The sequence below is a fragment of the Mirounga leonina genome, unplaced genomic scaffold (assembly GCF_011800145.1).
Source record: "Mirounga leonina isolate KUSES-001 unplaced genomic scaffold, KU_Mleo_1.0 Mir_82, whole genome shotgun sequence".
Lineage (NCBI taxonomy): Eukaryota > Metazoa > Chordata > Mammalia > Carnivora > Phocidae > Mirounga > Mirounga leonina.
In genome coordinates this window covers 52563877-52572362 of record NW_023270825.1, presented here as the reverse complement: position 1 = coordinate 52572362, position 8486 = coordinate 52563877, and the positions used below count along the sequence as shown (strand labels likewise).

Sequence of the window (8486 nt, the reverse complement as noted above, 5' to 3'; positions counted from 1 at the left end):
TGGTTGCCAGAGGTAGGGGTGGGGGGGGCATGGGAGAATTGGGTAAAGGTGATCAAAATCTACAGACTTCCAGTTATAAGATAAGTAAGTTTTTGGGTGTAATGTATAATATAATGACTATAATTAATATCATACATTTGAAAGTTACTAAGAGAATAAATCTTAAATGTTCTCATCACAAGGGAAAAATATTCTAACTATGTGAGATGTTAAACTTATTGTGATAATCATTTTGCAATATATACATATATTAAATCATTATTCTGTACACCTTAAACTTACACAATATTATATGTTAGTTATATTTCAATTAAACTGGAAAAGAAAGCTGTCTTTGCAAAAGAACAGTCTTTGTCCAGGAAGTTCAGAATAGCACAATAAAATACAGAGAAATGAGAGCCAGACCCAATACTGTAGGATGTTTTGGTTGTGTTTCCTTTTTCTAATTTAAACAGCTTCTTGGTGTGCTTGTTGTGATAGATCCATAATCTTTTTAAGGTCACCACGAGCAGCAACCTGAGCCAAGTATCAGTAGTAATCTTCTTACATTTTCAAGCAGAAGACTTTGCTCTGTGCTTGTGAAGCAACTTTTCCAAAGAGACAGTACACCATTGCAGACACCTCTGAGATTGCTTTCTGTATTCTCAAGCCATCTGCTGTTTTTCTCAGCACCTCACATCATTAGCTTAATACTTGAGATGGACCTCCAAGATGACCTATGGGCTCCTATGACATTTTTATAAGCAACTGAGAGAAGATTCCTCTCCTTATTGGATAATACAGCTCCTTGCTCAGTTACAGACTTCATGCAGGCTGCAATGTCAATGTATCAATCAATTTACTTGGCCAGTTTGGCATTCTGCACCAGCATATTTTTATCCATGGCTGGATGTTCTGTGTCAGAAGCGGCTGGCAGTGGATGGAAAAGGGTTTTGCAGTTTCTGAGCCATGGTAGAGGCAAGGCTGAAACCTGGATCTCATGGCTCAGAGGTTCTGTGTTTATATTTTCAATTTGTGGCAATGTGTATAAGAAAGTATTATGAAAGAAATATTACTTGTATTATTTCCTCATCCCTAAATTCATTACAGCAGCTTCTTTCACCTTGTGAAAGAAAGTTCTAAACTGAGCCTATGAACTCCTGCAGAAATTTTAGCTCAGGAAATAATGAACAGTTATTCCTTCACCAACATCTTTTCTCCAGTCTTTTACAGAGTTTGGGAACAAGTCTTACTTATTCAGGTGCTTGGGTGGTTTTCACCACCTTGGGTCTCTCTACATTCTTCTAAATCATTATTAGCACAAATACTGTATTTGAATAGAAAACATTTTCTCCAACTATATTTTCCTTTTAAAAAATCCTTGATATTTTCATAGCTACAATCAAGTTGGATATAATAAAACAAAAGGTGTATATAATCAGCACTGCATATAATTAATTATATCTCTTAATTATTAAATTGACCTTATTAATACAAACATTTCAAAAAATGCATTTTTCCCTCAAAAGTAACATGCAATATGGTTTACTACCTTATTTTTTTTATTTTTCTTAAATTTTATTTTATTATGTTATGTTAGTCACCATACAAAACATCATTAGTTTTTGATGCAGTGATCCATGATTCATTGTTCTCATATAACACCAAGTGCTCCATGCAGTACGTGCCCTCCTTAATACCCATTGTGGGCTAACCCATCCCCCCACCCCCTTCCCCTCTAAAACCTCAGTTTGTTTCTCAGAGACAACAGTCTCTCATGTTTCATCTCTCCCTCCGATCTCCCCCTTCATTTTTCCCTTCCTTCTCCTAATGCCCTCCATGCTATACCTTATGTCCACAAATAAGTTAAACCATATGATAATTGACTTTCTCTGCTTGACTTATTTCACTTAGCATAATCTCCTCCAGTCCCATCCATGTTGATGTAAAAGTTGGGTATTCATCCTTTCTGATGGCTGAGTAATATTCCATTGTATATATGGACCACATCTTTATCCATTCATCTGTTGAAGGGCATTTCAGCTCTTTCCACAGTTTGGCTATTGCGGACATTGCTGCTATGAACATGGGGGTGCATATGGCCCTTCTTTTCACTACATCTGTGTCTTTGGGGTAAATACACAGGAGTGCAATTGCTGGGTCATTGGGTAGCTCTATTTTGAATTTTCTGAGGCACCTCCACACTGTTTTCCAAAGTGGCTGTACCAACTTGCATTCCCACCAACAGTGTAAGAGGGTTCCCCTTTCTCCACTACCTCTCCAAAATTTGTTGTTTCTTGCCTTGTCAATTTTTGCCATTCTAACTAGTGTAAGGTGCTATCTCAATGTGGTTTTGATTGGAATTTCCCTGATGGCTAATGATGATGAACATTTTTTCATGTGTCTGCTAGCCATTTGTATGTCTTCTTTAGAGAAGTGTCTGTTCATGTCTTCTGCCCATTTTTTACTTGATTATTTGTTTTTTGGGTGTTGAGTTTGAGAAGTTCCTTATAGATCTTGGATACCAGCCCTTTGTTGAGTTTGAGAAGTTCTTTATAGATCTTGGATACCAGCCCTTTATCTGTAGTGTCATTTGCAAATATCTTCTCCCATTCTGTGGGTTGCCTCTTTGTTTTGTTGACTGTTTCCTTTGCTGTGCAGAAGCTTTTTATCTTGATGAAGTCCCAAAATTTCATTTTTGCTTTTGTTTCACTAGCCTTTGGAGATGAATCTTGAAAGAAGTTGCTGTGGCTGATGTCAAAGAGGTTACTGCATATGTTCTCCTCTAGGATTTTGATGGATTCCTGTCTCACATTGAGGTCTTTCATCCATTTTGAGTTTATCTTTGTGTATGGTGTTAGAGATGGTTGAGTTTCATTCTTCTGCATGTGGCTGTCCAATTTTCCCAGCACCATTTATTGAAGAGACTGTCTTTTTCCTATTGTATATCTTCCTGCTTTGTCAAAGATTATTTGACCATAGAGTTGAGGGTCCATATCTGGGTTCTCTATTCTGTTCCATCGGTCTATATGTCTGTTTTTGCTCCAGTACCATGCTGTCTTGGTGATCACTGCTTTGTAATATAGCTTGAAATCAGGCAACGTGATGCCCCCAGCTTTGTTTTTCTTTTTCAACATTTCCTTGGCGATTTGGGGTCTTCTCTGATTCCATACAAATTTTAGGATCATTTGTTCTAGCACTTTGAAAAATGTCATCGGAATTTTGATTGGGATGGCACTGAAGGTATAGATTGCTCTGGGGAGCATAGACATTTTAACAATCCTTATTCTTCCGATCCATGAGCATGGAATGTTTTTCCATCTTTTTGTGTCTTCTTCAATTTCTTTCATGAGTGTTCTGTAGTTCCTAGAGTATAGATCCTTTACCTCCTTGGTTAGGTTTATTCCGAGGTGTCTTATGGTTTTTGATGTTATTGTAAATGGAATCATTTCTCTAATTTTTGTTTCTACAGGTGCATTGTTAGTGTATAAGAAAGCAACTGATTTCTGTGCATTGATTTTGTATCCTGCCACGTTACTGAATTGCTGTATGAGTTCTAGTAATTTGGAGGTGGAGTCTTTTGGATTTTCCACATAAAGTATCATGTCATCTGTGAAGAGAGACAGTTTGACTTCTTCTTTGCCAATTTGGATACCTTTTATTTCTTTTTGTTGTCTGATTGCTGTTGCTAGGACTTCTAGTACTATGTTGAACAATAGTGGCGAGAGTGGGCATCCTTGTCGTGTTCCTGATCTTAAAGGAAATGCTCTCAGCTTTTCCCCACTGAGCATGATGTTCACTGTGGGTTTTTCATAGATGGATTTTATGAACTTGAGGAATGTTCCCTCTATCCCTATACTCTGAAGAGCTTTAATCAGGAAAGGATGCTGTATTTTGTCAAGTGCTTTTTCTGTGAGAGGACCATATGGTTCTTCTCTCTCCTCTTATTAATGTGTTCTATCACATTGATTGATTTGCGAATGTTGAACCATCCTTGCATCCTGGAGATAAATCCCACTTGGTCGTGGTGGATGATCTTTTTAATGTATTGTTGGATCCTATTAGCTAGGATTTTGTTGAGGATTCTGAAATCCATATTCATCAGGGATATTGGTCTGAAATTCTCATTTTTGATAGGGTCTTTGCCTGATTTGGGGATTAAGGTAATGCTGGCCTCATAGAATGAGTCTGGAAGCTTTCCTTCTGTTTCTGTTTTTTGAAACAGCTTCAGGAGAATAGGTATTATTTCTTCTTTGAATGTTTGGTAGAATTCCCCAGGAAATCCATTAGGCCCTGGACTCTTGTTTTTTGGGAGGTTTTTAATCACTGGTTCAATCTCATTACTGGTAATTGGCCTATTCAGGTTGTCAATTTCTTCCTGTTTCAATCTTGGCAGTTTATAGGTTTCCAGGAAGGCATCCTTTTCATCCAGGTTGCTCAGTTTATTGGCATATAGTTGTTGATAATAATTTCTAATAATTGTTTCTATTTCCTTGGTTGTTAGTTGTGATCTCTCCCCTTTCATTCATAGTTTTATTAATTTGGGTTCTTTCTCTTTTCTTTTGGATAAGTCTGGCCAGTGGTTTATCAATCTTATTAATTCTTTCAAAGAACCAGCTCCTAGTTTTGTTGACCTGATCTACTGTGTTTCTGGTTATTAATTCATTGATATCTGCTCTAATCTTAATTATTTCTCTTCTAATGCATGGCTTAGGCATCGTTTGTTGCTTTTTCTCTAGTTATTTAAGGTGTAGAGTTAGTTGGTGAATTCGGGATTTTTCTATTTTTTTGAGTGAGGCTTGGATGGCTATGTATTTCCCCCTTAGGACCGCCTTTGCAGGATCCCATAGGTTTTGGACCGATGTGTTTTCATTCTCATTGGTTTCCATGAATTGTTTAAGTTCTTCTTTGATTTCCTGGTTGACCCAAACATTCTTGAGCAGAGTGGTCTTTAGCTTCCAAGTGTTTGAGTTTCTTCCAAATTTTTTCTTGTGATTGAGTTCCAGTTTTAAAGCATCATGGTCTGAGAATATGCAGGGAATAATCTCAATCTTCTGGTATCGATTGAGACCTGATTTGTGACCCAGCATGTGGTCTATTCTGGAGAAAGTGCCATGTGCACTCGAGAGGAATGAGTATTCTGTTGTTTTAGGGTGGAATGAGCTGTATATATCTATGACGTCCATCTGGTCCAGTGTGTCATTCAAAGCTCTTGTTTCTTTGTTGATTTTCTGCTTAGATGATCTGTCTATTGCTGAGAGTGGCGTATTGAGGTCTCCTACAATTAGCATATTGTTATCAATAGGACTCTTTATTTTGGTTAACAGTTGGCTTATGTAGATGGCTGCTCCCACATTGGGGGCATAGATATTTACAATTGTTAGATCTTCTTGTTGGATAGACTCTTTAAGAATGATATAGTGTCCTTCTGTGTCTCTAACTACAGTCTTTAGCTTAAAATCTAATTTGTCTGATATAAGAATTGCTACCCAGCTTTCTTTTGAGGTCCATTGGCATGGAACATGGATCTCCATCCCTTCACTTTCAGTCTGGATGTATCTTTAGGTTCAAAATGAGTCTCTTGTAGACAGCATATGGATGGGTCCTGTCTTTTTATCCAATCTGCACCCTGTGTTGTTTTATGGGAGCATTTAGGCCATTCACGTCAAGAGTGACTATTGAAAGATATGAATTGATTGTCATCATGTTGCCTGTGAAGACCTTGTTTTTATAGATTGTCCCTGTAAATTTCTGTTCTATATCACTCTTGGGGTCTTTCTCCTTTTATAGAACCCCCCCTTAATATTTCTTGGAGGGCCAGCTTAGTGGTCACATATTCTTTCAGTTTCTGCCAGTCTTAGAAGCTCTGCATCTCCATCCATTCTAAAAGACAGACTTGCCAGATAAAGTATTCTTGGCTGCATGTTCTTCTCATTTAATACCCTGGATATGTCTTGCCAGCCCTTTCTGGCTTGCCAGGTCTCTGTGGATAGGTCTGACAGTATTCTGATGTTCCTCTATGTAAAGTTTTACTATTACATGCCAGGGTGTTGGCCTGTTTTCCTTGATCTTGGGAGGGGTCCTCTCTGCCTCTAGGACACAAATGTTTGTTTCATTCCCCAGATTAAGGAAGTTCTCAGCTATGGTTTGCTCAAATATATCTTCTAGTCCTCTCTCTCTCTACACCCCCTCAGGGATCCCAATAATTCTGACATTGGAATGTTTCATGGTGTCACTTATTTCTCTGGCTCTATATTCATGGATTCTGAGTCGTTTTTCCATTAGCCTCCTCTTTTCCTTTTTTGTCTATTAATTGGTCTTCTAAATCACTAATTCACTCTTCTGCCTCGCTTACCCTAGCTGTTAGATTATCTAGATTAGATTGGATCTCATTGATAGCATTTTTAAATTCTGCCAATTCAGATTTCATTTCTGTCCTTAGAGACTCTATGTTGCCATTAATTGATTTCTCCATTCTAGCTATGGTCTTCACAATTGCTAGCCTGAATTCCATCTCTGACATCTTGGTTATATCTGAATCCATTTGTAAATCTGTGGCATAACTCATAGTCTCTGAGTCTTTCCTATTTTGGGGGTTTCTCCTCCTATTCATTCTGTTGAGGGGTGGTTGAGGGAATGTACAGAGTCCAAATTATTGACCAGAACGCAAGCAAGATGCACCTGTTTTCTAGGGACCTTAGGGTTGCTGGCCTCTTGTTCTCCCAGCCTGTCTTCTGGGGGAGGGGCCTGCCACGCTGTTACTCAGGCAACCCTGTTTGGGAAGAGTTGCCCTGCCCCCTGTGGTGGGGGATGGCTCAGTGGAAACTGTTTTGGGGGGCTTTTGTTCCCTGGTGGCTTTCCATGTCTCTTCTGAGAGTCAGAGCAGAAGAGATCATTTCCAACCCTCTGCCTCAGAGCAGAGAGATCGCAGTCTGTTCTTCAGTGGCTCTCCAGGCCACACTATCTCCATTTCTGTCTGTGCTGCTGTAAACTGCAGTGTCCTGTGTTGTGCACCCCTCAGCAGCACTCCCAGTTCTCACTTCCAGGTCAGGCACATCTCTGCCCTTTGTGCTTCTAAAACCACTAGCCACCCCCCGTTCACATGCATGGCCCCACCACTCCAGGTTTCTGTCCAGGGGACTACCCCAAATTCCTTTCCCTGTCACTACCGGTATGTGAGTCTGTGCCCAGTCCCCAGCGCAGGAGGCTATTGCTCACCGGTGCTGTAGGATCCCAATGGCTCAGCTCCCTCCCCCTTCCGTTTATCCTCCGATATCTGCCAGTGGAATCACGGCTCCCTGCTTTGTACCTCGAAACCAAATGCCTACGATACTCTGTTTGTAGAGATCCAGATCTATCTTCTTACATCTCAGGCTGATTTCGTGGGTGTTCAGAGTGGTTTGGTAGATATCCAGCTCAATTCCAGGGACCGGTTAGAATAGGGTCCCCTACTCCTCCACCATCTTTTCAGCACTCTACCCTAATTTAGAGGAACTGACAAAAGTTTAAGTTGCTATTATTAGAATATATAATTTCTATATGATAACTTAGCAAATGTGGCATAAATGGAGATTTATTAACATAATTCACAATTTTATACATTTAAAATTCACAAAAACATTATCTTTTCAAATCCATTTATAATAAAGTTAACTGTATTGAACAACTGAAGTCAGATACATGGAAAGGACAAAAAATTAAAGTCCATTTAGCTATCTAAAGAATTATCATTGGGCGCCTGGGTGGCTCAGTCATTAAGCATCTGCCTTCAGCTCAGGTCATGATCCCAGGGTCCTGGGATCGAGCCCCACATTGGGCTCCCTGTTCAGTGGGAAGCCTGCTTCTCCCTCTCTCCTGCTCCCCCTGCTTGTGTTCCCTCTCTCGCTGTGTCTCTCTCTGTCAAATAAATAAATAAAATCTTAAAAAAAAAATTATCATCATAAACCAAAATAATGAGCCTCAAGTAGAACCTTTATATTGCATTTGCTGCAGTATTCCAGGTCCTCAGAATAAGTAAAATTAAATGCATTTTCATATAAAAAGGTACCATACACCCATCCTCTAAGTTATTGTCCACCATGATGATAGATTTATATTAATCTTTCTATTCTCTTTTGTGTGGTATAAATCTACATTTGTGAAAAAGAGCAAAGGTTAAATGTGTAGACTTCTGGGTAATACTCCCAGCAATCTGTTTCCCAAGATGGCCTTAGGCCTTAAAATACCCCTCAGTTCGACTAAACTTCAAACAGGTTTCTTTCAGACTACTGGCCCCTGACCTCCCTTTTCTTAGAGCATGTACTTTAGAAATCTTTCAACTGTAAATTTTTCTCTGTCCTTTTGAAACATAAATCTTCTCCCAGCCTCTTGCCCATTTTACTACCCAGGATATCTTTCGCAAGGACCTGGGAGCCATCCCTTGGTAGTGTGATCATCAAGAAAGACATTGCTCCTAATTCCCTGTCTTAATTGGTAAGTACCAATTAGCAAACATAAATGGTCTAATC

At 39.3% G+C, this 8486-nt stretch overlaps 1 pseudogene; it reads right to left on the bottom strand.

Moving 5' to 3' along the window:
- Window positions 1-259: 259 nt before the first annotated feature.
- On the bottom strand, window positions 260-939 carry LOC118002220 (annotated as a pseudogene).
- Window positions 940-8486: the final 7547 nt, after the last annotated feature.